Source organism: Eschrichtius robustus, unplaced genomic scaffold (assembly GCF_028021215.1).
Source record: "Eschrichtius robustus isolate mEscRob2 unplaced genomic scaffold, mEscRob2.pri scaffold_725, whole genome shotgun sequence".
NCBI lineage: Eukaryota > Metazoa > Chordata > Mammalia > Artiodactyla > Eschrichtiidae > Eschrichtius > Eschrichtius robustus.
Window position 1 is genome coordinate 54,759 of NW_027175601.1, and position 26,114 is coordinate 80,872.

The window sequence follows — 26,114 nt, forward strand, 5'->3', positions numbered from 1 at the left end:
TTTGTCTTGCTTGGTCCTGGTATGGCTGGAAACCTAGCAGTGGTCCTTGACCACGAGAGGGAGGATCTCTGGGCATGCTCCAACCACCGGTGTCCAGGTAGGGGAGGGAAAGACGAACCGTCCAGGATGGGGCAGGCCCGCTCATCTGTGACTCGCTATCCTCATCTTGGCTCGCCCGGGCACCCTCTTCATATCCTGGGCAGGAAACCCCTGCATCACGACAGCTAGTGGCTGGGACCCCCTGAGGCTCCCGGGCGAGCGCCAGCAGCACGGGAGCTCGGGGGAGTACCCCGAGAAACAGAAGCGGGGGGAGGAGGGCGACTCTTCTCTCTCTGCTGCCGCCGCCGCCGCCGCCGCCGCCGCCGCCGCCGCCGCCGCCTCCGCCTCAGTGGCCTGGGCACCCTTGAGACTCTATGAGTCTCCCCCCGGGCCTGGTGGCGTCTCTCGCGGGCACGGCGCTTCCGCTTCTGGCCCCGAGGCACGATGACACAGGTCAGGGCCAGCAGGCGGGAGCGTGGGCAGGAAGGCAGGCAATGAGGGCACCTGGGGGGAGGGACAAGGAGGTGCTGTGAGCACCTTCAGCGGGGAGATTCCTCCCTGGCTTTAACCAAGGCCGCCTCTGCAGGGTCCTTGAGGGCACTGCTCGAGGACCCACAGGGCTCCCGTCCTCCTGCTCCGCCTGTCCCCTGAGACCCCTGTGGAGGACGGTAGAGTGAGCCTTGGGCTACAGGCTGCCAGCCTACCTGAGTGTCCCTGGGGTGACAGAAGGGGGCTGCCAGTGGGACCTTCCGCGTTCTAGGGCGGGGAGTCTGCTCAGTTCATCTTCAGGGTCTTTAGGTGGACGGCAGCCAGGGCCTGGGCTTCCTCCTCTCTGTTGCTCTGCAGTTGACACCTCAGTGGTCCCGGGGACCCATGAGGAGGAAGTGAGGGGTGCCCCAGCTCACCGCCCTGACAGGGGGAACACAGTGCTGACAGCTCTGTGGAGTCCTTTCTATCCTGGGATCACTGGGTCCTCAGTCCCTATTCAGTGCTCTCAGTTGGCTTCACGTAGGGCCTGGGACCCACCCTTCTGCCCTCTAATGGCTTTACCTTCAGGCTAAGGATCTCACCTCCCTTAGACCTGATGTAAAGGAGCCTCGGCCCGACTGCCCTGTCCTGAGCCTTCAAGTGCTGAAAGCAGGGGCAAGGCTAGACTCTTTGTCGTCCCCACAGCTCAGGGGGTGGGGCATGTTCCCCTTAGTCGTCACTCAGCGTTCTCAGTTTGACTCCTGGGAAGGCCTGTGGCTCCTCTCTCTTTACCTGAGGACATGTGCTCGTAGAAAGGCCCACAGCTCTCTGAGACCCAGCAGAAGGAAGTGAGGGTAGCCTGATTTCCCACATCTACCTGTGGCCTCTGAAGGCAGAAAGCTGTGGCAGGCAAATCCAGGCCTTATTATGGTTGGCCGCACCAGTCCTCACTCAGGCTCCTCCGTTTGACTCCTGGCAAGACCTATAATTTCTCGCTCTCTTCACCTAGTAACTGTCCTCACTTCTCTGTCACCCTGGGAGGAGTTAAGGGTTGCCTCTGCTCGGCCTGACATCTATCCAGGCGTCTCCCAGGACTGACGGCAGGGGAGAGATGATGCGCTGCCCCCATTGGTACGGTTTTCCTGCCCCACTCCAGCCTTAGGTCCTCACCCCAACTCCTAGCACAACCTGGAAATTTCCCCTATGCTGAGCCAGCCAGCCTCAGAGCAAAGTCCTCACCACCCTGAGTCCCCAGAAGTAGAAGTCACAGTAGGCCACGTGCAGCCACAGCTCTCTCTCAGGGGCTTCTGAGGACTAACAGCAGAGGGCAAGATTCTCCGGGCTCCACTCTTCTGGGGTTTGTGACCTCAATAGTCCTCACTGTGTCAGGATCTGGGACTCTTCCCTCTACTGACCTGAGTCCTCCAGAGCTGGAAGCAAGTGGGTGACACATCGAACTACCCCTGCCTGGGGCTTCCCAGGGCCGAAAGGGTGGTGGGGCTCTGTGTTCCTCTGTCTTTTCGGTTGGGCGTTCCCCTTGGTCCTCACTCAGAGTCCTTACACTGACCCTTCCCGTGACCTAGAGAGGCCTGTCCTCTCATACTGCAGCCTTTAATTCCCTGAGACCACCTAGGAGGATGTGAGGGTTGCCTCACGTGGGCATGACTGCCTGTGGTCACTCACGGCCGACAGTAAGGGAGGGATTCTGTGGCGTCCCCACTTTTATGATTTGGGTGGTTCCCTCAGTCCTCACGGTCCTCTGCTTGACTCTTGGCAGGACCTGGAACTCCTCCCTGTGCTAACGTGAGGCTGGCCCCTGAGACCAAGTGCCTCATCTACCGGAGATGCTCTAAAAGGACACGTGTGGGGCGCATCATGCCAACATTCCTGGATTTGCCGAGGGGAAGTATCCAGTGGCAGGGCTCTGTTCTAGGTGGAGTCCCTTTATCCTCATTTAGAGTCACTAGATTTCCAGTCTCTACTGAGTGAGGCTGTTCCCAATAGACCAAGGCCCTCGCCTCCCTGAGACCACTCCCAGTGGAAAGAGGGGGCACGTCAGCCAGAAAGCTTTGTCCTGGGCCGCCTGGGGCTGACATCAGGGGTGGTGGGACTCTGCATTCTCCTCTGTTCTGGAGTGAGTGGTCCCCTTGCTCCTCATTCAGGGTCCTCATCGTGATGCCTGACCAGACCCAGGACTCCGCCCTCCACTCCCCTGAAGCTGTGCTCCTCAGAACAAAGGCATTACCTTCTTGGAAATTCGGAATTGGAAGTCAGGATGAACCAGATCTGTCCAAAGCTGTTGGGGTCTTCTGAGGAGCAGGATTTTACAAGGCCCCACTCTTCTGGAGTCAGTGGCCCCTCAGTCCTAACTCAGGTTTCTTACCTTGACTTCAGGTAGCATATGGGACTCCAGCCTCCCTACTGACTGACTGTCTGCCAGCCTCAGGCCAAGGCTTTCACCTTCCTGAGACACCAGAAGGGGAGGTAAGAGACCTATTCCCTGGCTACCCCTGCCGGGGGCCTCTGTGTGGTCCCCTTTGTTATGGGGAGTCCACTCATCAGCACCCAGTGTCCTCACCCTGAATCAAATTAAGGCCTGTTAGGATCCCCTACTTGGGCAGGATTGGAGATGGCTGCCACAAGACCAAGGAACTCGCCTCCCTGAGAACCTCTCCACCCTTGCCCCGGAGGAAAAGAAGGGGTACCTTCAGACACACAGCTCTGCCCATGGCCACACAAGGGAGAAAGCAGGGTACACTTTGTGGGGCCCCCTTCTCTTCTAAGGTCCTCACCTTGAGTAACTATCAGAGGCTGGGACTCCTCCCTCCACTGACCTGAGGACACAGCTCTTAAACCAAGGCTTTTATGTCCCTGAGAAACTTGAAGAGTAAATGAGGAGATGCTGATCTTTTCAGGTTATCTGGCACTGCATATGTAGACGACCCCATTGTCACCGAATATTTTTTTTTTTTTATTCATACCATTCACTTATTCAGCGTTACTATTACCGTGTTCCAAAACAGTGCTTTGGGAACAGGGCCCCTATTTATCCCATGAGATACATTTTGGAGTGGTGAGAAGAAAAATGAATTAAAAGACATAAGGTCTGGCTTAGGCTGGGAGGAGTGGAAGAGTGTAGGCTCTAGACTATTCCCGACCAGGGGACTAGACCCAGCAGGGTCACTTAATCAGTCTTGTGAACTTGAGAAATTTGCAAGTTATTCACCTATAAAGGGAGTCTGCCAAATCCTATCCTGCATGAATGTTGGAATGTTATGTACTACATATAAAGCAGTGGCATACTCATTAAGAAATACTGGGTTTTTGATGAATGGCAGTTATGATGTGATTATTATGAACCCCCAAAATACCACCCTCCCATCAGAGTTTATTTTTAATCCAGTAGGTAGCAGAGAATATGCAGTGCACTAGGACAAAAGAAACAAATACTCACAAATGAGAAAGTTTAAAAGAAATGAGGCAAACCACGAATTAAATACCTTTTACTCTCTGTTTTCTCCATTTTTTGTTTCCAAATATTTTCTGTGGTCGTCTTTCACGTTTCCATGAAAATCTCTATTGCAGTGCCATGTTTTCTACTTGTGGATCATACAGAAAGTATATAGATGGTTCGTGAATTTCTTTTACATATACCAAAACTGTAACTTTAGAACTCTTTAAACAGCAATAAATATGCAAGCAATGTCATGCACGAATTCATATTCTTAAGAAAACACACTATCTATTACAAGATAAAAACATTTGAAAAAACCTAAATAAGTCAATAAATAAGGTATAGAGGTTACTAGTTTAAAACAGGAAGATAAATAAGATCTATACTTTGTTCCCTCCACCCCTCCTACTCTGCACTATTTAGGAGCTTGACTGCTCCCTTCCAAAACAAAGTGAACAAACTGCCCGCGGCCTCCCTCCCTAGATGTGGGAGGAGCTGCGGGGCCTTGGCCCTGGAAGTGCACTGCCCTCGGCCACAGCTGCAGCCCTGGCCGCGGCTCTCACTCCTGCTCTCTCTTCCTCATCTTGCAGAGCCTCCTCATAGAGATCTGGGAAGGCACTGGGGACGGTATCAGCGATCTTGGCCACAAACTCCAGCACTTTCATCTTGCTGGTTTCAGCCAGGGCTCTCGGGCCCCACAGGAACTCATAGCGCGGAGGATCGCTGTTGGGCACCTGGCGGTAGGTCAGGTACTTCTGCTGCACGAACTCTTCGCTGATGAGCCTCCTGGGCTCCCCAAAGATCGAGTGCCTCCTCCCAGCATACAACCCCAACGCATTGAGGAATTCCCAGATCTCCTCCTCGGTGGCACGGTTGCCCTTCTTGAAGATCACGCCCAGGAGAGTCATCAGGAGACCGGACGTGGGCAGCCCCGACTCACCACTCGGACTTCCCTCGCTGGGGAGGGCCAGCTTGCTGATGAGGGCGTAGGAGTGACGGCTGGGGTCGACTTCCTTCAGCTCGAGGCCAAAGACCAGCTCCATGCACTCAGAGGCTCTCCTGAGGATCTCAGGGAAGTGCTTCGTGTACTTCTTGCTGACAGCCTTCAGCATTTCTGCCTGCGGGATGGGCTCGTTCAGCTTGTACTTCTCCAGCAGGACCTGCACCAACGTGCTGGCCTTCATGGACAGAGGATCTCTCCAAGTGCTGTGAGTGGAAGGTGCTGCCTGGGAGGTACTTGCACTTTCCTCATCTTGGCTCGCCCGGGCACCCTCTTCATATCCTGGGCAGGAAACCCCTGCCTCACGAGAGCTAGTGGCTGGGGCTCCCTGAGGCTCCCGGCGAGCGCCAGCAGCACGGGAGCTCGGGGGAGTACCCCGAGAAACAGAAGCGGGGGAGGGGGGCGACTCTTCTCTCTCTGCCGCCGCCGCCGCCGCCGCCTCAGTGGCCTGGGCACCCTTGAGACTCTGAGTCTCCCCCCGGGCCTGGTGGCGTCTCTCGCGGGCACGGTGCTTCCTCTTCTGGCCCCGAGGCATGATGACACAGGTCAGGGCCAGCAGGCGGGAGTGTGGGCAGGAAGGCAGGCAATGAGGGCACCTGGGGGAGGGACGGACAAGGAGATGCTGTGAGCACCTTCAGCGGGGAGATTCCTCCCTGGCTTTAACCAAGGCCGCCTCTGCAGGGTCCTTGAGGGCACTGCTCGAGGACCCACAGGGCTCCCGTTCTCCTGCTCCGCCTGTCCCCTGAGACCCCTGTGGAGGACGGCAGAGTGAGCCTTGGGGCACAGCCAGCCAGCCCTGCCTGGGCGGCACGGGGGTGACAGTGGGGGCTGGCAGGGGAGGTAGGTCCTCGCGGTTCCCATTCAGAGTCAGGATGACAGTTGCTGGCAAGACTCCCCCACCCCCCCCCACCCCCACCCCCACCCCATCCCGTCTGCTGCTCTGAAGTTGACACCACCATCTTCCATGACACCCAGGAGGAGGAAAGGAGGGAGCGTTCAGCCCACCACCGAAGGATCCTGGGACCCTCCCTTCTGCTGCCTGGTGATGGCCCCTTCAGAACAAAGCTCTAACCTCCCTTGGACCTGGCAGAGGAAAAGTACGGGCAGTCTCAGCCTGACAGTCCTTCCTTGGGAGTTTACGGGTTGGCAGGAGGGGACAGGCCATATTCTCTCTCGTCCCTTCTCTTCGGGGTGGGTGGCTCCCTTAGTCCTCACTCGGGGTCCTCCCTGGGCGGCCGGTGCAGCCTGGAGCTCCCCTCTTGCCCCGAGGGCCATCTGCTCGCACCAGTGCCGGCACCTCCTTGAGTCTCATTAGGAGGCAGTGAGGGTGACCACGCGGCCGCACGTGGCAGAGTTTTACCAAGCCTGCGGCGTGCGGCAGACAGGTCGAGGCCCTGTGGTTGGCGGCCCCACTGGTCCTCACTCAAGGGCTTGGGCTGACTCTTGGGGAGTGCTCAGGGACGCGCCTTCTGCTGGCCTGCACCTCCCCTCTCAGACAGCAGCCCTCCCTTCTCCGTGTGTGGCCGGAAGGAAGCGGCTGACAACAGGGGAGGGGTTCTGAGGTGCCCTTGCGACGGGGAGGACGGTCCTCACCCTGACTCCTCCCGTGCCCTGGAAATCCTCCCTCTGCTGACCTGCGGCCAGCCCCTCAGAACAAGGCCCCCTCCTCCCTGAGTCTCCCGCGTCCGTCCGCCCGCCCGCCCGCGTTCGCACTGAGGGAGCCCCTCCGTCTTTAGACCTGCCCGGAGGCTCCCAGGCTGACGTCAGGGGCGGGGTCTGCGTGGCCGCCATTCTGGGGCGTGGAGCCCCTCGGACCCCACGAGGGTCCCGTCCTTCACTGCACAGGGCCTGGGGCGCTCCCTCTACTGAGCTGAGCCAGGGTCCACCAACCTCAGAGCGAGGCCTTCCTTGCCCGAGGCCCCGCGGGGGAAGCGGGTGGACTTGGGGCCTAACAGCCAGGCCCGAGCCTCTCGGGCCGAGAGCAGGGGCGGGGTGGGCGGGGTGAGCGGGGCCTGCGGGGCCACCTGTTTGCGGAGGGAAAGGGGATTGGGGGTGTCGGGGGCGTGTCCCCGCACTTCTAACTGGGGTCACCTCACACCTTGACACCTGACGAGACGTGGGACTCCTCCCGCGACTCACCCTCGCAGGACGGCAACTCTCAAAAATGGCCTCGCCCCCACAGCGTGGTTAGGAGGACGTCACTTCCGGTCGTGCGCATCTGGGCTCCAGGAGGACAGTAGGGGCGGGGCGGGGCGGGGGTGGGGCGGGGCCGGGCCGGGGCGGGGCGGGACGGGGAGGGGAGGTGTGGGGTGGTGCAGGCGGAGCTTCCCGCAGGACTGGCACGTGGGCCTTTCATTGACTCTTGGCAGGTCCTGGGACTTTTCCCTCCGCTGAGCTGAGTCAGCAGGCGTCCCACCTTGGCTCTCATTTCTGTCGGCGCCCCCGGCCGGAAGTATCTGGGGGCCTGAGCCTCACAGCCATGCCTGGGTCCCCCGAGACTGACAGTGAGGCCTCTTTGGGGCCCCCTGTTCTATGGTGGATGCTGCTCTCAATCCCCTCTCAGTGTCTTCTCTTGACTCCCTGTAGGTGCTGGGCTACCTCCCGTCTGCTGACCTGAGGCCAAGGCCTCGCATCAGAGACATCAGCTCCCTGAGACTGCTGGTGTGAAGTGCAGGCACATCTCATCTGGACACTTCTGCCTGGAGCCTCCCAGAGATGGCTGGTGCAGGTAAGATGAGCTGAGGGGAAAGGAGGCGAGACTCTCTTCTGTGGTTTGGAGCCCGTCAGGTCTCACTCAAGGTCCTCACACTGACTGCTGGCAGGGCCTGCGATTCCATTCCATCCTTCTCTGGTATGACTCCATCCCTGTCCCCAACCATGCCCCACAGAATCCCGGAGGAGTTAGTGAAGGGGCTCCTTAGCCTGACAGTTCTCACTGTGGTCTCTCTTTGTTGACATCAGGGGCATTGCCCAAAAGTTCAGAAATGAATTTCTGTCCTTTTGTACAACTGCTGTGTTACTTGCTATTCTCTTTGAGTCCGTGTGTGATAGTCCATTAAGATGATCATTTAAAAAGGCCAGTTGTCATCCACTAACAAAGTTTCAGATGGTTATCTCACAGCCTGTGGACCATACTGCCACATCCAGCCCAATCTTTGGTGTCCCATGCTCCTGGCATGCGGGCTCTGCAAGGCTGCCTCAGGTTCCTTCAGTGAAGCAGTAGAGATTCATGGTCCCAGAGCACAGTGGAAGAATCAAGGGCTCAAGTTTAAAGGCTTTTCTCTAATCAGTCCTGTCATCTGCCTCTCTTGCAGGCTACAGGCCTGTCTCGAATTCAGGGCATCCCCCTACCTGCCCACACTCAGGTTCTAGTTCAGTGGAGACTTACTGTCCCTCAGGGATTATTTAGCTTTGTGTTGTTGCTTTTGTTAATGTTTTCTCTTTATTCCTTCTGTAATTTTTCCATGGTTGATTTTGGGTACAGGAAACAGTAGCCCATGTTTGATTGTCATCAGCTGCTATGGATAAGGTACTAAATCTGTAAACGAATTAAGGAAAATCGATATTCTTACAATATCTGTGCCTCACGAATACACATAACATACTATTCTGGTTGAGACTTCTTTTTCCTAAGTCAGTCAGGAAATTCTTCTTATTGCCTCCATGTAGATTATATACATTTTTGTATGGTTTCTTTCTAGGTATGTTTTTTATATTATTGCTTTAGTCTATGGTGTATTTTCTTTTTTTTTTTTTTTTTTTTTTTCCTTTTTTTTGATTTTTTTTAACATCTTTATTGGAGTAGAATTGCTTCACAATGGTGTGTTAGTTTCTGCTTTATAACAAAGTCAATCAGTTACACATATATCCCCATTATCTCTTCCCTCTTGCATCTCCCTCCCTCCCACCCTCCCTATCCCACCCCTCTAGGTGGTCACAAAGCACCGAGCTGATCTCCCTGTGCTAAGCGACTGCTTCCCGCTAGCTCTCTGTTTGACATTTGGTAGTGTATATATGTCCATGCCACTCTCTCACTTTGTCCCAGCTTCCCCTTCCCCTTCCCCGTATCCTCAGGTCCATGCTCTAGTAGGTCTGCATCTTTATTCCCATCTTGCCCCTAGGTTCTTCATGACCATATTTCTTTTTTCTTAGACTCCATATGTATGTGTTAGCATACGGTATTTGTTTTTCTCTTTCTGACTTACTTCGCTCTGTATGACAGACTCTAGGTCCATCCACCTCACTACAAATACCTCAATATGTAGGCTTTTTAAACTAGCTCCTTTTGCTAATCAGTATACATTTAAGTTTCTCTATATCTGTTTGTGGTTTGAAATGTCATTTCTCTTCATGGCTGAATAGCATTCCATCATGTGGACTACCACAGTTTGTTTACCCCTTCATCTGCTGAAGGTCATCTTGGTTGATTTCAGTTTTTGGCAACTATGAATTTGTGTACTCTTAACGTTGGTTTGAAGGCTTCCGGATGGACATAAGTTTTCAACTCTTTTGAGTAAATACCTAGGCGTTTAATTGCTAGATCATATGATAAGATTATGTTTAGCTTAAAAGAAACTTCCAGCCAGTTTCCAGACAGTGTGTCTCTATCACTTTGCATTCCCTTTAGCACTGAATGAGAGTTCCTATTGGTCCCCATCCTTGCCAGCATTTGGTATTGCCAGGTGTTTGTTTTTGTTTTAGCCATATTAATAGGTATCTCATTGTTGTTTAAATCCCAAACTCCCTGAAGACCTGTGATGTTGATCGTCTTTTCGTATGCTATTTGCCATCTGTGTGTATTTTTGGTGAGGCGTCTGTTCAGCTCTTTTCACCGCTGTTAAATTGACGTTTTTGTTTTCTTATCGTTGAGTTTTTTAAGAGTTCATTGTATATTTTTGATTCATGTTTATTATCAGATATGTGTCTTACAATTATTTTTTCCCAGTCTGCGGCTTGTCTTTTCATTCTCTTAATAGTACCTTTGACAGAGTAGAAGTTTTTAATTTTAATGAAGTTCAGCTTATCATTTTTCTCTCTCATGGATTGTGCTTTTGGTGTTGCGTCTAAAATCTCGTTGCCAAACCCAAGATTTTCTCCTATATTTCCTTCTGGTTTGGTTTGGTTTGGTTTGGTTTTGGTTTGGTTTGGTTTTGTTTTCCCACTCCGCATGGCAGGCAGGATCTTAGTTCCCTGACCAAGGATCAAACCCATGCCCCCTGCCGTGGAAGTGCAGTCTTAACCACTGGACCATGAGGGAAGGCCCGGGCTTTTTTTAAATTTTGAGTTTTCCATTTAGGTCTGTGATCCATTTTGAGTTAATTATTTTGAAACATGTAAAGTCTGTATCAACATTCTTTTTTGTTGTATGCGCACGTCTAGTTGTCCCAGCACTGTGAGTTAAAAGACTCCTTTCTCTATTGAGTTGCCTTTGCTCCTTTGTTAAAGATCAGTTGACTGTGTGAGGGGTCTATTTCTAGGTTTTCTATTCTGTGCCTTGGTCTATTTGTCTCTTCTTTTGCTAATAGTATGTGGTCTTGATTATCGTAGCTTTAAAGTCCGTTTTGAAATCCAGTAATATCAGTTCTCTGACTTTGATCTTCTTCGGTATTGATTTGAGTTGGTTATTATGGATCTTTTCATTTTTTATATACACTTTAGATTGTTTGTTGCTATCTACAGAATAACTTGCTGGAGTTTTGAGCAGAATTGTATTGAGTGTATAAATCAAGTTGGGAGTAACTGACATCTCAACAATCTTGCATCCTCCTATCCGTGAACATGGAGTGTTTCTCTATTTATTTAGATCTCCTTTAATTTTTTTCAGTGACGTTTGTATTTCTCATATAAATCTTATACGTATATTTTTAAGAATTATTTATAATCAATCTTTTTTTGGTGCTAATGTAAATGGCATTAGGTTTTTCAATTGCAAATTCCATTTGTTTATCGGACAACAATTGACTGTTGAGTATTAACCTTGGCTGATTAATACCAGGAGTTTTCTTGTTGTTGATTACTTGAGATTTCCTACATAGACAGTTAGGTCATCTGTGAGCAAAAACAGCATTTACACTTGACTGCTCTCATCTGGAACCTCCTCTCTTTCTCACCCCTTGTTTTAACTTGTCATTTATTTAGCTCTTAGAGTGTGTCTCACCATCTTCTTGATATGGCGGCAGCTCCTAGGCTCTAAAGTTCTATGGACAGTGGCTCAGTCTTCTTTTTCTTACCATCCCCAGTTCTGCCATGGAGCCTTCCAAAGAGTAGATGCTCAATTAATGGTTGGGAATAAGAGTGGCAACGATAAGGAGGTCTACTTTATTATTGTTTAATTTCTCTCACAATCTTGAATAATCTAAGAAAACATCTTTCAGTTTTACAAAAAGAAGCACTAAAAGAATAAACCAAACCAAAAATGTACCACCATTTACTCTTTTTCTTTTCTTTTTTACCGGACCCACATTATTTAACTGCCGAGTCTATTCACAGTTCCATGGAAATCCCTCTTCCATTGCTGTGTTTTCTTGTTCGAGGTCATAAAAAAAATGGAAGGTTTCTAAATTTGTTTTATAAAATATCAAAACTTTAGCTTGTACCTGACAAAAGTAATGAATTGTGTGATCCATACTGTCACCAGCAGAATGGCGATTTCCGTGGTTCTTGCCCTCCCAAAGAGGAAGAATTCAGTCGAGAGGCGTAGAGCAGTTTTAAGTAGCAAGAGTTCAGTTAAGCAGAGCAAAAAGTACACTCCCGAGAAAGCAGGAGAGCGGGCTGTCTGGAAACCAGAAGCAGCCCCGCAATGGGGTAGGGCCGTGTTTTGTAGAGTGGTGGTCCCTCCCTGTGTCCTGCGTTATTTGACTGAGAAATCGATTGACAGCTTTAGGTTATGTAACTTTCCTGCTAGTATGCAGGCACTTACCCATAAGCACCCAAGCAGAACCCATCGGGTGGGGCGGGGAAGCAAAAGCCGCAATGCTAAGTTAGTACAAATGAGGCATAATGAACCCTGGGTTACCGTGAGTCACCTTTTAGGTCTTGGTGCGCCTGCGTCAACCTGTGCCGGCGGTTTTGTCTTGCTTGGTCCTGGTATGGCTGGAAACCTAGCAGTGGTCCTTGACCACGAGAGGGAGGATCTCTGGGCATGCTCCAACCACCGGTGTCCAGGTAGGGGAGGGAAAGACGAACCGTCCAGGATGGGGCAGGCCCGCTCATCTGTGACTCGCTATCCTCATCTTGGCTCGCCCGGGCACCCTCTTCATATCCTGGGCAGGAAACCCCTGCATCACGACAGCTAGTGGCTGGGACCCCCTGAGGCTCCCGGGCGAGCGCCAGCAGCACGGGAGCTCGGGGGAGTACCCCGAGAAACAGAAGCGGGGGGAGGAGGGCGACTCTTCTCTCTCTGCTGCCGCCGCCGCCGCCGCCGCCGCCGCCGCCGCCGCCGCCGCCTCCGCCTCAGTGGCCTGGGCACCCTTGAGACTCTATGAGTCTCCCCCCGGGCCTGGTGGCGTCTCTCGCGGGCACGGCGCTTCCGCTTCTGGCCCCGAGGCACGATGACACAGGTCAGGGCCAGCAGGCGGGAGCGTGGGCAGGAAGGCAGGCAATGAGGGCACCTGGGGGGAGGGACAAGGAGGTGCTGTGAGCACCTTCAGCGGGGAGATTCCTCCCTGGCTTTAACCAAGGCCGCCTCTGCAGGGTCCTTGAGGGCACTGCTCGAGGACCCACAGGGCTCCCGTCCTCCTGCTCCGCCTGTCCCCTGAGACCCCTGTGGAGGACGGTAGAGTGAGCCTTGGGCTACAGGCTGCCAGCCTACCTGAGTGTCCCTGGGGTGACAGAAGGGGGCTGCCAGTGGGACCTTCCGCGTTCTAGGGCGGGGAGTCTGCTCAGTTCATCTTCAGGGTCTTTAGGTGGACGGCAGCCAGGGCCTGGGCTTCCTCCTCTCTGTTGCTCTGCAGTTGACACCTCAGTGGTCCCGGGGACCCATGAGGAGGAAGTGAGGGGTGCCCCAGCTCACCGCCCTGACAGGGGGAACACAGTGCTGACAGCTCTGTGGAGTCCTTTCTATCCTGGGATCACTGGGTCCTCAGTCCCTATTCAGTGCTCTCAGTTGGCTTCACGTAGGGCCTGGGACCCACCCTTCTGCCCTCTAATGGCTTTACCTTCAGGCTAAGGATCTCACCTCCCTTAGACCTGATGTAAAGGAGCCTCGGCCCGACTGCCCTGTCCTGAGCCTTCAAGTGCTGAAAGCAGGGGCAAGGCTAGACTCTTTGTCGTCCCCCACAGCTCAGGGGGTGGGGCATGTTCCCCTTAGTCGTCACTCAGCGTTCTCAGTTTGACTCCTGGGAAGGCCTGTGGCTCCTCTCTCTTTACCTGAGGACATGTGCTCGTAGAAAGGCCCACAGCTCTCTGAGACCCAGCAGAAGGAAGTGAGGGTAGCCTGATTTCCCACATCTACCTGTGGCCTCTGAAGGCAGAAAGCTGTGGCAGGCAAATCCAGGCCTTATTATGGTTGGCCGCACCAGTCCTCACTCAGGCTCCTCCGTTTGACTCCTGGCAAGACCTATAATTTCTCGCTCTCTTCACCTAGTAACTGTCCTCACTTCTCTGTCACCCTGGGAGGAGTTAAGGGTTGCCTCTGCTCGGCCTGACATCTATCCAGGCGTCTCCCAGGACTGACGGCAGGGGAGAGATGATGCGCTGCCCCCATTGGTACGGTTTTCCTGCCCACTCCAGCCTTAGGTCCTCACCCCAACTCCTAGCACAACCTGGAAATTTCCCCTATGCTGAGCCAGCCAGCCTCAGAGCAAAGTCCTCACCACCCTGAGTCCCCAGAAGTAGAAGTCACAGTAGGCCACGTGCAGCCACAGCTCTCTCTCAGGGGCTTCTGAGGACTAACAGCAGAGGGCAAGATTCTCCGGGCTCCACTCTTCTGGGGTTTGTGACCTCAATAGTCCTCACTGTGTCAGGATCTGGGACTCTTCCCTCTACTGACCTGAGTCCTCCAGAGCTGGAAGCAAGTGGGTGACACATCGAACTACCCCTGCCTGGGGCTTCCCAGGGCCGAAAGGGTGGTGGGGCTCTGTGTTCCTCTGTCTTTTCGGTTGGGCGTTCCCCTTGGTCCTCACTCAGAGTCCTTACACTGACCCTTCCCGTGACCTAGAGAGGCCTGTCCTCTCATACTGCAGCCTTTAATTCCCTGAGACCACCTAGGAGGATGTGAGGGTTGCCTCACGTGGGCATGACTGCCTGTGGTCACTCACGGCCGACAGTAAGGGAGGGATTCTGTGGCGTCCCCACTTTTATGATTTGGGTGGTTCCCTCAGTCCTCACGGTCCTCTGCTTGACTCTTGGCAGGACCTGGAACTCCTCCCTGTGCTAACGTGAGGCTGGCCCCTGAGACCAAGTGCCTCATCTACCGGAGATGCTCTAAAAGGACACGTGTGGGGCGCATCATGCCAACATTCCTGGATTTGCCGAGGGGAAGTATCCAGTGGCAGGGCTCTGTTCTAGGTGGAGTCCCTTTATCCTCATTTAGAGTCACTAGATTTCCAGTCTCTACTGAGTGAGGCTGTTCCCAATAGACCAAGGCCCTCGCCTCCCTGAGACCACTCCCAGTGGAAAGAGGGGGCACGTCAGCCAGAAAGCTTTGTCCTGGGCCGCCTGGGGCTGACATCAGGGGTGGTGGGACTCTGCATTCTCCTCTGTTCTGGAGTGAGTGGTCCCCTTGCTCCTCATTCAGGGTCCTCATCGTGATGCCTGACCAGACCCAGGACTCCGCCCTCCACTCCCCTGAAGCTGTGCTCCTCAGAACAAAGGCATTACCTTCTTGGAAATTCGGAATTGGAAGTCAGGATGAACCAGATCTGTCCAAAGCTGTTGGGGTCTTCTGAGGAGCAGGATTTTACAAGGCCCCACTCTTCTGGAGTCAGTGGCCCCTCAGTCCTAACTCAGGTTTCTTACCTTGACTTCAGGTAGCATATGGGACTCCAGCCTCCCTACTGACTGACTGTCTGCCAGCCTCAGGCCAAGGCTTTCACCTTCCTGAGACACCAGAAGGGGAGGTAAGAGACCTATTCCCTGGCTACCCCTGCCGGGGGCCTCTGTGTGGTCCCCTTTGTTATGGGGAGTCCACTCATCAGCACCCAGTGTCCTCACCCTGAATCAAATTAAGGCCTGTTAGGATCCCCTACTTGGGCAGGATTGGAGATGGCTGCCACAAGACCAAGGAACTCGCCTCCCTGAGAACCTCTCCACCCTTGCCCCGGAGGAAAAGAAGGGGTACCTTCAGACACACAGCTCTGCCCATGGCCACACAAGGGAGAAAGCAGGGTACACTTTGTGGGGCCCCCTTCTCTTCTAAGGTCCTCACCTTGAGTAACTATCAGAGGCTGGGACTCCTCCCTCCACTGACCTGAGGACACAGCTCTTAAACCAAGGCTTTTATGTCCCTGAGAAACTTGAAGAGTAAATGAGGAGATGCTGATCTTTTCAGGTTATCTGGCACTGCATATGTAGACGACCCCATTGTCACCGAATATTTTTTTTTTTTTATTCATACCATTCACTTATTCAGCGTTACTATTACCGTGTTCCAAAACAGTGCTTTGGGAACAGGGCCCCTATTTATCCCATGAGATACATTTTGGAGTGGTGAGAAGAAAAATGAATTAAAAGACATAAGGTCTGGCTTAGGCTGGGAGGAGTGGAAGAGTGTAGGCTCTAGACTATTCCCGACCAGGGGACTAGACCCAGCAGGGTCACTTAATCAGTCTTGTGAACTTGAGAAATTTGCAAGTTATTCACCTATAAAGGGAGTCTGCCAAATCCTATCCTGCATGAATGTTGGAATGTTATGTACTACATATAAAGCAGTGGCATACTCATTAAGAAATACTGGGTTTTTGATGAATGGCAGTTATGATGTGATTATTATGAACCCCCAAAATACCACCCTCCCATCAGAGTTTATTTTTAATCCAGTAGGTAGCAGAGAATATGCAGTGCACTAGGACAAAAGAAACAAATACTCACAAATGAGAAAGTTTAAAAGAAATGAGGCAAACCACGAATTAAATACCTTTTACTCTCTGTTTTCTCCATTTTTTGTTTCCAAATATTTTCTGTGGTCGTCTTTCACGTTTCCATGAAAATCTCTATTGCAGTGCCATGTTTTCTACTTGTGGATCATACAGAAAGTATATAGATGGTTCGTGAATTTCTTTTACATATACCAAAACTGTAACTTTAGAACTCTTTAAACAGCAATAAATATGCAAGCAATGTCATGCACGAATTCATATTCTTAAGAAAACACACTATCTATTACAAGATAAAAACATTTGAAAAAACCTAAATAAGTCAATAAATAAGGTATAGAGGTTACTAGTTTAAAACAGGAAGATAAATAAGATCTATACTTTGTTCCCTCCACCCCTCCTACTCTGCACTATTTAGGGGCTTGACTGCTCCCTTCCAAAACAAAGTGAACAAACTGCCCGCGGCCTCCCTCCCTAGATGTGGGAGGAGCTGCGGGGCCTTGGCCCTGGAAGTGCACTGCCCTCGGCCACAGCTGCAGCCCTGGCCGCGGCTCTCACTCCTGCTCTCTCTTCCTCATCTTGCAGAGCCTCCTCATAGAGATCTGGGAAGGCACTGGGGACGGTATCAGCGATCTTGGCCACAAACTCCAGCACTTTCATCTTGCTGGTTTCAGCCAGGGCTCTCGGGCCCCACAGGAACTCATAGCGCGGAGGATCGCTGTTGGGCACCTGGCGGTAGGTCAGGTACTTCTGCTGCACGAACTCTTCGCTGATGAGCCTCCTGGGCTCCCCAAAGATCGAGTGCCTCCTCCCAGCATACAACCCCAACGCATTGAGGAATTCCCAGATCTCCTCCTCGGTGGCACGGTTGCCCTTCTTGAAGATCACGCCCAGGAGAGTCATCAGGAGACCGGACGTGGGCAGCCCCGACTCACCACTCGGACTTCCCTCGCTGGGGAGGGCCAGCTTGCTGATGAGGGCGTAGGAGTGACGGCTGGGGTCGACTTCCTTCAGCTCGAGGCCAAAGACCAGCTCCATGCACTCAGAGGCTCTCCTGAGGATCTCAGGGAAGTGCTTCGTGTACTTCTTGCTGACAGCCTTCAGCATTTCTGCCTGCGGGATGGGCTCGTTCAGCTTGTACTTCTCCAGCAGGACCTGCACCAACATGCTGGCCTTCATGGACAGAGGATCTCTCCAAGTGCTGTGAGTGGAAGGTGCTGCCTGGGAGGTACTTGCACTTTCCTCATCTTGGCTCGCCCGGGCACCCTCTTCATATCCTGGGCAGGAAACCCCTGCCTCACGAGAGCTAGTGGCTGGGGCTCCCTGAGGCTCCCGGCGAGCGCCAGCAGCACGGGAGCTCGGGGGAGTACCCCGAGAAACAGAAGCGGGGGAGGGGGGCGACTCTTCTCTCTCTGCCGCCGCCGCCGCCGCCGCCTCAGTGGCCTGGGCACCCTTGAGACTCTGATGAGTCTCCCCCCGGTCCTGGTGGCGTCTCTCGCGGGCACGGTGCTTCCTCTTCTGGCCCCGAGGCATGATGACACAGGTCAGGGCCAGCAGGCGGGAGTGTGGGCAGGAAGGCAGGCAATGAGGGCACCTGGGGGAGGGACAAGGAGATGCTGTGAGCACCTTCAGCAGGGAGATTCCTCCCTGGCTTTAACCAAGGCCGCCTCTGCAGGGTCCTTGAGGGCACTGCTCGAGGACCCACAGGGCTCCCGTTCTCCTGCTCCGCCTGTCCCCTGAGACCCCTGTGGAGGACGGCAGAGTGAGCCTTGGGGCACAGCCAGCCAGCCCTGCCTGGGCGGCACGGGGGTGACAGTGGGGGCTGGCAGGGGAGGTAGGTCCTCGCGGTTCCCATTCAGAGTCAGGATGACAGTTGCTGGCAAGACTCCCCCACCCCCCCCCACCCCCACCCCCACCCCATCCCGTCTGCTGCTCTGAAGTTGACACCACCATCTTCCATGACACCCAGGAGGAGGAAAGGAGGGAGCGTTCAGCCCACCACCGAAGGATCCTGGGACCCTCCCTTCTGCTGCCTGGTGATGGCCCCTTCAGAACAAAGCTCTAACCTCCCTTGGACCTGGCAGAGGAAAAGTACGGGCAGTCTCAGCCTGACAGTCCTTCCTTGGGAGTTTACGGGTTGGCAGGAGGGGACAGGCCATATTCTCTCTCGTCCCTTCTCTTCGGGGTGGGTGGCTCCCTTAGTCCTCACTCGGGGTCCTCCCTGGGCGGCCGGTGCAGCCTGGAGCTCCCCTCTTGCCCCGAGGGCCATCTGCTCGCACCAGTGCCGGCACCTCCTTGAGTCTCATTAGGAGGCAGTGAGGGTGGCCACGCGGCCGCACGTGGCAGAGTTTTACCAAGCCTGCGGCGTGCGGCAGACAGGTCGAGGCCCTGTGGTTGGCGGCCCCACTGGTCCTCACTCAAGGGCTTGGGCTGACTCTTGGGGAGTGCTCAGGGACGCGCCTTCTGCTGGCCTGCACCTCCCCTCTCAGACAGCAGCCCTCCCTTCTCCGTGTGTGGCCGGAAGGAAGCGGCTGACAACAGGGGAGGGGTTCTGAGGTGCCCTTGCGACGGGGAGGACGGTCCTCACCCTGACTCCTCCCGTGCCCTGGAAATCCTCCCTCTGCTGACCTGCGGCCAGCCCCTCAGAACAAGGCCCCCTCCTCCCTGAGTCTCCCGCGTCCGTCCGCCCGCCCGCCCGCCCGCCCGCCCGCGTTCGCACTGAGGGAGCCCCTCCGTCTTTAGACCTGCCCGGAGGCTCCCAGGCTGACGTCAGGGGCGGGGTCTGCGTGGCCGCCATTCTGGGGCGTGGAGCCCCTCGGACCCCACGAGGGTCCCGTCCTTCACTGCACAGGGCCTGGGGCGCTCCCTCTACTGAGCTGAGCCAGGGTCCACCAACCTCAGAGCGAGGCCTTCCTTGCCCGAGGCCCCGCGGGGGAAGCGGGTGGACTTGGGGCCTAACAGCCAGGCCCGAGCCTCTCGGGCCGAGAGCAGGGGCGGGGTGGGCGGGGTGAGCGGGGCCTGCGGGGCCACCTGTTTGCGGAGGGAAAGGGGATTGGGGGTGTCGGGGGCGTGTCCCCGCACTTCTAACTGGGGTCACCTCACACCTTGACACCTGACGAGACGTGGGACTCCTCCCGCGACTCACCCTCGCAGGACGGCAACTCTCAAAAATGGCCTCGCCCCCACAGCGTGGTTAGGAGGACGTCACTTCCGGTCGTGCGCATCTGGGCTCCAGGAGGACAGTAGGGGCGGGGCGGGGGTGGGGCGGGGCCGGGCCGGGGCGGGGCAGGACGGGGAGGGGAGGTGTGGGGTGGTGCAGGCGGAGCTTCCCGCAGGACTGGCACGTGGGCCTTTCATTGACTCTTGGCAGGTCCTGGGACTTTTCCCTCCGCTGAGCTGAGTCAGCAGGCGTCCCACCTTGGCTCTCATTTCTGTCGGCGCCCCCGGCCGGAAGTATCTGGGGGCCTGAGCCTCACAGCCATGCCTGGGTCCCCCGAGACTGACAGTGAGGCCTCTTTGGGGCCCCCTGTTCTATGGTGGATGCTGCTCTCAATCCCCTCTCAGTGTCTTCTCTTGACTCCCTGTAGGTGCTGGGCTACCTCCCGTCTGCTGACCTGAGGCCAAGGCCTCGCATCAGAGACATCAGCTCCCTGAGACTGCTGGTGTGAAGTGCAGGCACATCTCATCTGGACACTTCTGCCTGGAGCCTCCCAGAGATGGCTGGTGCAGGTAAGATGAGCTGAGGGGAAAGGAGGCGAGACTCTCTTCTGTGGTTTGGAGCCCGTCAGGTCTCACTCAAGGTCCTCACACTGACTGCTGGCAGGGCCTGCGATTCCATTCCATCCTTCTCTGGTATGACTCCATCCCTGTCCCCAACCATGCCCCACAGAATCCCGGAGGAGTTAGTGAAGGGGCTCCTTAGCCTGACAGTTCTCACTGTGGTCTCTCTTTGTTGACATCAGGGGCATTGCCCAAAAGTTCAGAAATGAATTTCTGTCCTTTTGTACAACTGCTGTGTTACTTGCTATTCTCTTTGAGTCCGTGTGTGATAGTCCATTAAGATGATCATTTAAAAAGGCCAGTTGTCATCCACTAACAAAGTTTCAGATGGTTATCTCACAGCCTGTGGACCATACTGCCACATCCAGCCCAATCTTTGGTGTCCCATGCTCCTGGCATGCGGGCTCTGCAAGGCTGCCTCAGGTTCCTTCAGTGAAGCAGTAGAGATTCATGGTCCCAGAGCACAGTGGAAGAATCAAGGGCTCAAGTTTAAAGGCTTTTCTCTAATCAGTCCTGTCATCTGCCTCTCTTGCAGGCTACAGGCCTGTCTCGAATTCAGGGCATCCCCCTACCTGCCCACACTCAGGTTCTAGTTCAGTGGAGACTTACTGTCCCTCAGGGATTATTTAGCTTTGTGTTGTTGCTTTTGTTAATGTTTTCTCTTTATTCCTTCTGTAATTTTTCCATGGTTGATTTTGGGTACAGGAAACAGTAGCCCATGTTTGATTGTCATCAGCTGCTATGGATAAGGTACTAAATCTGTAAACGAATTAAGGAAAATCGATATTCTTACAATATCTGTGCCTCACGAATACACATAACATACTATTCTGGTTGAGACTTCTTTTTCCTAAGTCAGTCAGGAAATTCTTCTTATTGCCTCCATGTAGATTATATACATTTTTGTATGGTTTCTTTCTAGGTATGTTTTTTATATTATTGCTTTAGTCTATGGTGTATTTTCTTTTTTTTTTTTTTTTTTTTTTTCCTTTTTTTTGATTTTTTTTAACATCTTTATTGGAGTAGAATTGCTTCACAATGGTGTGTTAGTTTCTGCTTTATAACAAAGTCAATCAGTTACACATATATCCCCATTATCTCTTCCCTCTTGCATCTCCCTCCCTCCCACCCTCCCTATCCCACCCCTCTAGGTGGTCACAAAGCACCGAGCTGATCTCCCTGTGCTAAGCGACTGCTTCCCGCTAGCTCTCTGTTTGACATTTGGTAGTGTATATATGTCCATGCCACTCTCTCACTTTGTCCCAGCTTCCCCTTCCCCTTCCCCGTATCCTCAGGTCCATGCTCTAGTAGGTCTGCATCTTTATTCCCATCTTGCCCCTAGGTTCTTCATGACCATATTTCTTTTTTCTTAGACTCCATATGTATGTGTTAGCATACGGTATTTGTTTTTCTCTTTCTGACTTACTTCGCTCTGTATGACAGACTCTAGGTCCATCCACCTCACTACAAATACCTCAATATGTAGGCTTTTTAAACTAGCTCCTTTTGCTAATCAGTATACATTTAAGTTTCTCTATATCTGTTTGTGGTTTGAAATGTCATTTCTCTTCATGGCTGAATAGCATTCCATCATGTGGACTACCACAGTTTGTTTACCCCTTCATCTGCTGAAGGTCATCTTGGTTGATTTCAGTTTTTGGCAACTATGAATTTGTGTACTCTTAACGTTGGTTTGAAGGCTTCCGGATGGACATAAGTTTTCAACTCTTTTGAGTAAATACCTAGGCGTTTAATTGCTAGATCATATGATAAGATTATGTTTAGCTTAAAAGAAACTTCCAGCCAGTTTCCAGACAGTGTGTCTCTATCACTTTGCATTCCCTTTAGCACTGAATGAGAGTTCCTATTGGTCCCCATCCTTGCCAGCATTTGGTATTGCCAGGTGTTTGTTTTTGTTTTAGCCATATTAATAGGTATCTCATTGTTGTTTAAATCCCAAACTCCCTGAAGACCTGTGATGTTGATCGTCTTTTCGTATGCTATTTGCCATCTGTGTGTATTTTTGGTGAGGCGTCTGTTCAGCTCTTTTCACCGCTGTTAAATTGACGTTTTTGTTTTCTTATCGTTGAGTTTTTTAAGAGTTCATTGTATATTTTTGATTCATGTTTATTATCAGATATGTGTCTTACAATTATTTTTTCCCAGTCTGCGGCTTGTCTTTTCATTCTCTTAATAGTACCTTTGACAGAGTAGAAGTTTTTAATTTTAATGAAGTTCAGCTTATCATTTTTCTCTCTCATGGATTGTGCTTTTGGTGTTGCGTCTAAAATCTCGTTGCCAAACCCAAGATTTTCTCCTATATTTCCTTCTGGTTTGGTTTGGTTTGGTTTGGTTTTGGTTTGGTTTGGTTTTGTTTTCCCACTCCGCATGGCAGGCAGGATCTTAGTTCCCTGACCAAGGATCAAACCCATGCCCCCTGCCGTGGAAGTGCAGTCTTAACCACTGGACCATGAGGGAAGGCCCGGGCTTTTTTTAAATTTTGAGTTTTCCATTTAGGTCTGTGATCCATTTTGAGTTAATTATTTTGAAACATGTAAAGTCTGTATCAACATTCTTTTTTGTTGTATGCGCACGTCTAGTTGTCCCAGCACTGTGAGTTAAAAGACTCCTTTCTCTATTGAGTTGCCTTTGCTCCTTTGTTAAAGATCAGTTGACTGTGTGAGGGGTCTATTTCTAGGTTTTCTATTCTGTGCCTTGGTCTATTTGTCTCTTCTTTTGCTAATAGTATGTGGTCTTGATTATCGTAGCTTTAAAGTCCGTTTTGAAATCCAGTAATATCAGTTCTCTGACTTTGATCTTCTTCGGTATTGATTTGAGTTGGTTATTATGGATCTTTTCATTTTTTATATACACTTTAGATTGTTTGTTGCTATCTACAGAATAACTTGCTGGAGTTTTGAGCAGAATTGTATTGAGTGTATAAATCAAGTTGGGAGTAACTGACATCTCAACAATCTTGCATCCTCCTATCCGTGAACATGGAGTGTTTCTCTATTTATTTAGATCTCCTTTAATTTTTTTCAGTGACGTTTGTATTTCTCATATAAATCTTATACGTATATTTTTAAGAATTATTTATAATCAATCTTTTTTTGGTGCTAATGTAAATGGCATTAGGTTTTTCAATTGCAAATTCCATTTGTTTATCGGACAACAATTGACTGTTGAGTATTAACCTTGGCTGATTAATACCAGGAGTTTTCTTGTTGTTGATTACTTGAGATTTCCTACATAGACAGTTAGGTCATCTGTGAGCAAAAACAGCATTTACACTTGACTGCTCTCATCTGGAACCTCCTCTCTTTCTCACCCCTTGTTTTAACTTGTCATTTATTTAGCTCTTAGAGTGTGTCTCACCATCTTCTTGATATGGCGGCAGCTCCTAGGCTCTAAAGTTCTATGGACAGTGGCTCAGTCTTCTTTTTCTTACCATCCCCAGTTCTGCCATGGAGCCTTCCAAAGAGTAGATGCTCAATTAATGGTTGGGAATAAGAGTGGCAACGATAAGGAGGTCTACTTTATTATTGTTTAATTTCTCTCACAATCTTGAATAATCTAAGAAAACATCTTTCAGTTTTACAAAAAGAAGCACTAAAAGAATAAACCAAACCAAAAATGTACCACCATTTACTCTTTTTCTTTTCTTTTTTACCGGACCCACATTATTTAACTGCCGAGTCTATTCACAGTTCCATGGAAATCCCTCTTCCATTGCTGTGTTTTCTTGTTCGAGGTCATAAAAAAAATGGAAGGTTTCTAAATTTGTTTTATAAAATATCAAAACTTTAGCTTGTACCTGACAAAAGTAATGAATTGTGTGATCCATACTGTCACCAGCAGAATGGCGATTTCCGTGGTTCTTGCCCTCCCAAAGAGGAAGAATTCAGTCGAGAGGCGTAGAGCAGTTTTAAGTAGCAAGAGTTCAGTTAAGCAGAGCAAAAAGTACACTCCCGAGAAAGCAGGAGAGCGGGCTGTCTGGAAACCAGAAGCAGCCCCGCAATGGGGTAGGGCCGTGTTTTGTAGAGTGGTGGTCCCTCCCTGTGTCCTGCGTTATTTGACTGAGAAATCGATTGACAGCTTTAGGTTATGTAACTTTCCTGCTAGTATGCAGGCACTTACCCATAAGCACCCAAGCAGAACCCATCGGGTGGGGCGGGGAAGCAAAAGCCGCAATGCTAAGTTAGTACAAATGAGGCATAATGAACCCTGGGTTACCGTGAGTCACCTTTTAGGTCTTGGTGCGCCTGCGTCAACCTGTGCCGGCGGTTTTGTCTTGCTTGGTCCTGGTATGGCTGGAAACCTAGCAGTGGTCCTTGACCACGAGAGGGAGGATCTCTGGGCATGCTCCAACCACCGGTGTCCAGGTAGGGGAGGGAAAGACGAACCGTCCAGGATGGGGCAGGCCCGCTCATCTGTGACTCGCTATCCTCATCTTGGCTCGCCCGGGCACCCTCTTCATATCCTGGGCAGGAAACCCCTGCATCACGACAGCTAGTGGCTGGGACCCCCTGAGGCTCCCGGGCGAGCGCCAGCAGCACGGGAGCTCGGGGGAGTACCCCGAGAAACAGAAGCGGGGGGAGGAGGGCGACTCTTCTCTCTCTGCTGCCGCCGCCGCCGCCGCCGCCGCCGCCGCCGCCGCCGCCGCCTCCGCCTCAGTGGCCTGGGCACCCTTGAGACTCTATGAGTCTCCCCCCGGGCCTGGTGGCGTCTCTCGCGGGCACGGCGCTTCCGCTTCTGGCCCCGAGGCACGATGACACAGGTCAGGGCCAGCAGGCGGGAGCGTGGGCAGGAAGGCAGGCAATGAGGGCACCTGGGGGGAGGGACAAGGAGGTGCTGTGAGCACCTTCAGCGGGGAGATTCCTCCCTGGCTTTAACCAAGGCCGCCTCTGCAGGGTCCTTGAGGGCACTGCTCGAGGACCCACAGGGCTCCCGTCCTCCTGCTCCGCCTGTCCCCTGAGACCCCTGTGGAGGACGGTAGAGTGAGCCTTGGGCTACAGGCTGCCAGCCTACCTGAGTGTCCCTGGGGTGACAGAAGGGGGCTGCCAGTGGGACCTTCCGCGTTCTAGGGCGGGGAGTCTGCTCAGTTCATCTTCAGGGTCTTTAGGTGGACGGCAGCCAGGGCCTGGGCTTCCTCCTCTCTGTTGCTCTGCAGTTGACACCTCAGTGGTCCCGGGGACCCATGAGGAGGAAGTGAGGGGTGCCCCAGCTCACCGCCCTGACAGGGGGAACACAGTGCTGACAGCTCTGTGGAGTCCTTTCTATCCTGGGATCACTGGGTCCTCAGTCCCTATTCAGTGCTCTCAGTTGGCTTCACGTAGGGCCTGGGACCCACCCTTCTGCCCTCTAATGGCTTTACCTTCAGGCTAAGGATCTCACCTCCCTTAGACCTGATGTAAAGGAGCCTCGGCCCGACTGCCCTGTCCTGAGCCTTCAAGTGCTGAAAGCAGGGGCAAGGCTAGACTCTTTGTCGTCCCCACAGCTCAGGGGGTGGGGCATGTTCCCCTTAGTCGTCACTCAGCGTTCTCAGTTTGACTCCTGGGAAGGCCTGTGGCTCCTCTCTCTTTACCTGAGGACATGTGCTCGTAGAAAGGCCCACAGCTCTCTGAGACCCAGCAGAAGGAAGTGAGGGTAGCCTGATTTCCCACATCTACCTGTGGCCTCTGAAGGCAGAAAGCTGTGGCAGGCAAATCCAGGCCTTATTATGGTTGGCCGCACCAGTCCTCACTCAGGCTCCTCCGTTTGACTCCTGGCAAGACCTATAATTTCTCGCTCTCTTCACCTAGTAACTGTCCTCACTTCTCTGTCACCCTGGGAGGAGTTAAGGGTTGCCTCTGCTCGGCCTGACATCTATCCAGGCGTCTCCCAGGACTGACGGCAGGGGAGAGATGATGCGCTGCCCCCATTGGTACGGTTTTCCTGCCCCACTCCAGCCTTAGGTCCTCACCCCAACTCCTAGCACAACCTGGAAATTTCCCCTATGCTGAGCCAGCCAGCCTCAGAGCAAAGTCCTCACCACCCTGAGTCCCCAGAAGTAGAAGTCACAGTAGGCCACGTGCAGCCACAGCTCTCTCTCAGGGGCTTCTGAGGACTAACAGCAGAGGGCAAGATTCTCCGGGCTCCACTCTTCTGGGGTTTGTGACCTCAATAGTCCTCACTGTGTCAGGATCTGGGACTCTTCCCTCTACTGACCTGAGTCCTCCAGAGCTGGAAGCAAGTGGGTGACACATCGAACTACCCCTGCCTGGGGCTTCCCAGGGCCGAAAGGGTGGTGGGGCTCTGTGTTCCTCTGTCTTTTCGGTTGGGCGTTCCCCTTGGTCCT

General features: G+C 52.7%; 2 pseudogenes; both read right to left on the reverse strand.

The window, feature by feature from the left end:
- Window positions 1-4,376: 4,376 nt before the first annotated feature.
- On the reverse strand, window positions 4,377-5,822 carry LOC137758185 (melanoma-associated antigen B4-like; annotated as a pseudogene).
- Window positions 5,823-16,404: 10,582 nt separating this feature from the next.
- Window positions 16,405-17,849, reverse strand: LOC137758190 (melanoma-associated antigen B4-like; annotated as a pseudogene).
- Between the last annotated feature and the right edge of the window lie 8,265 nt (window positions 17,850-26,114).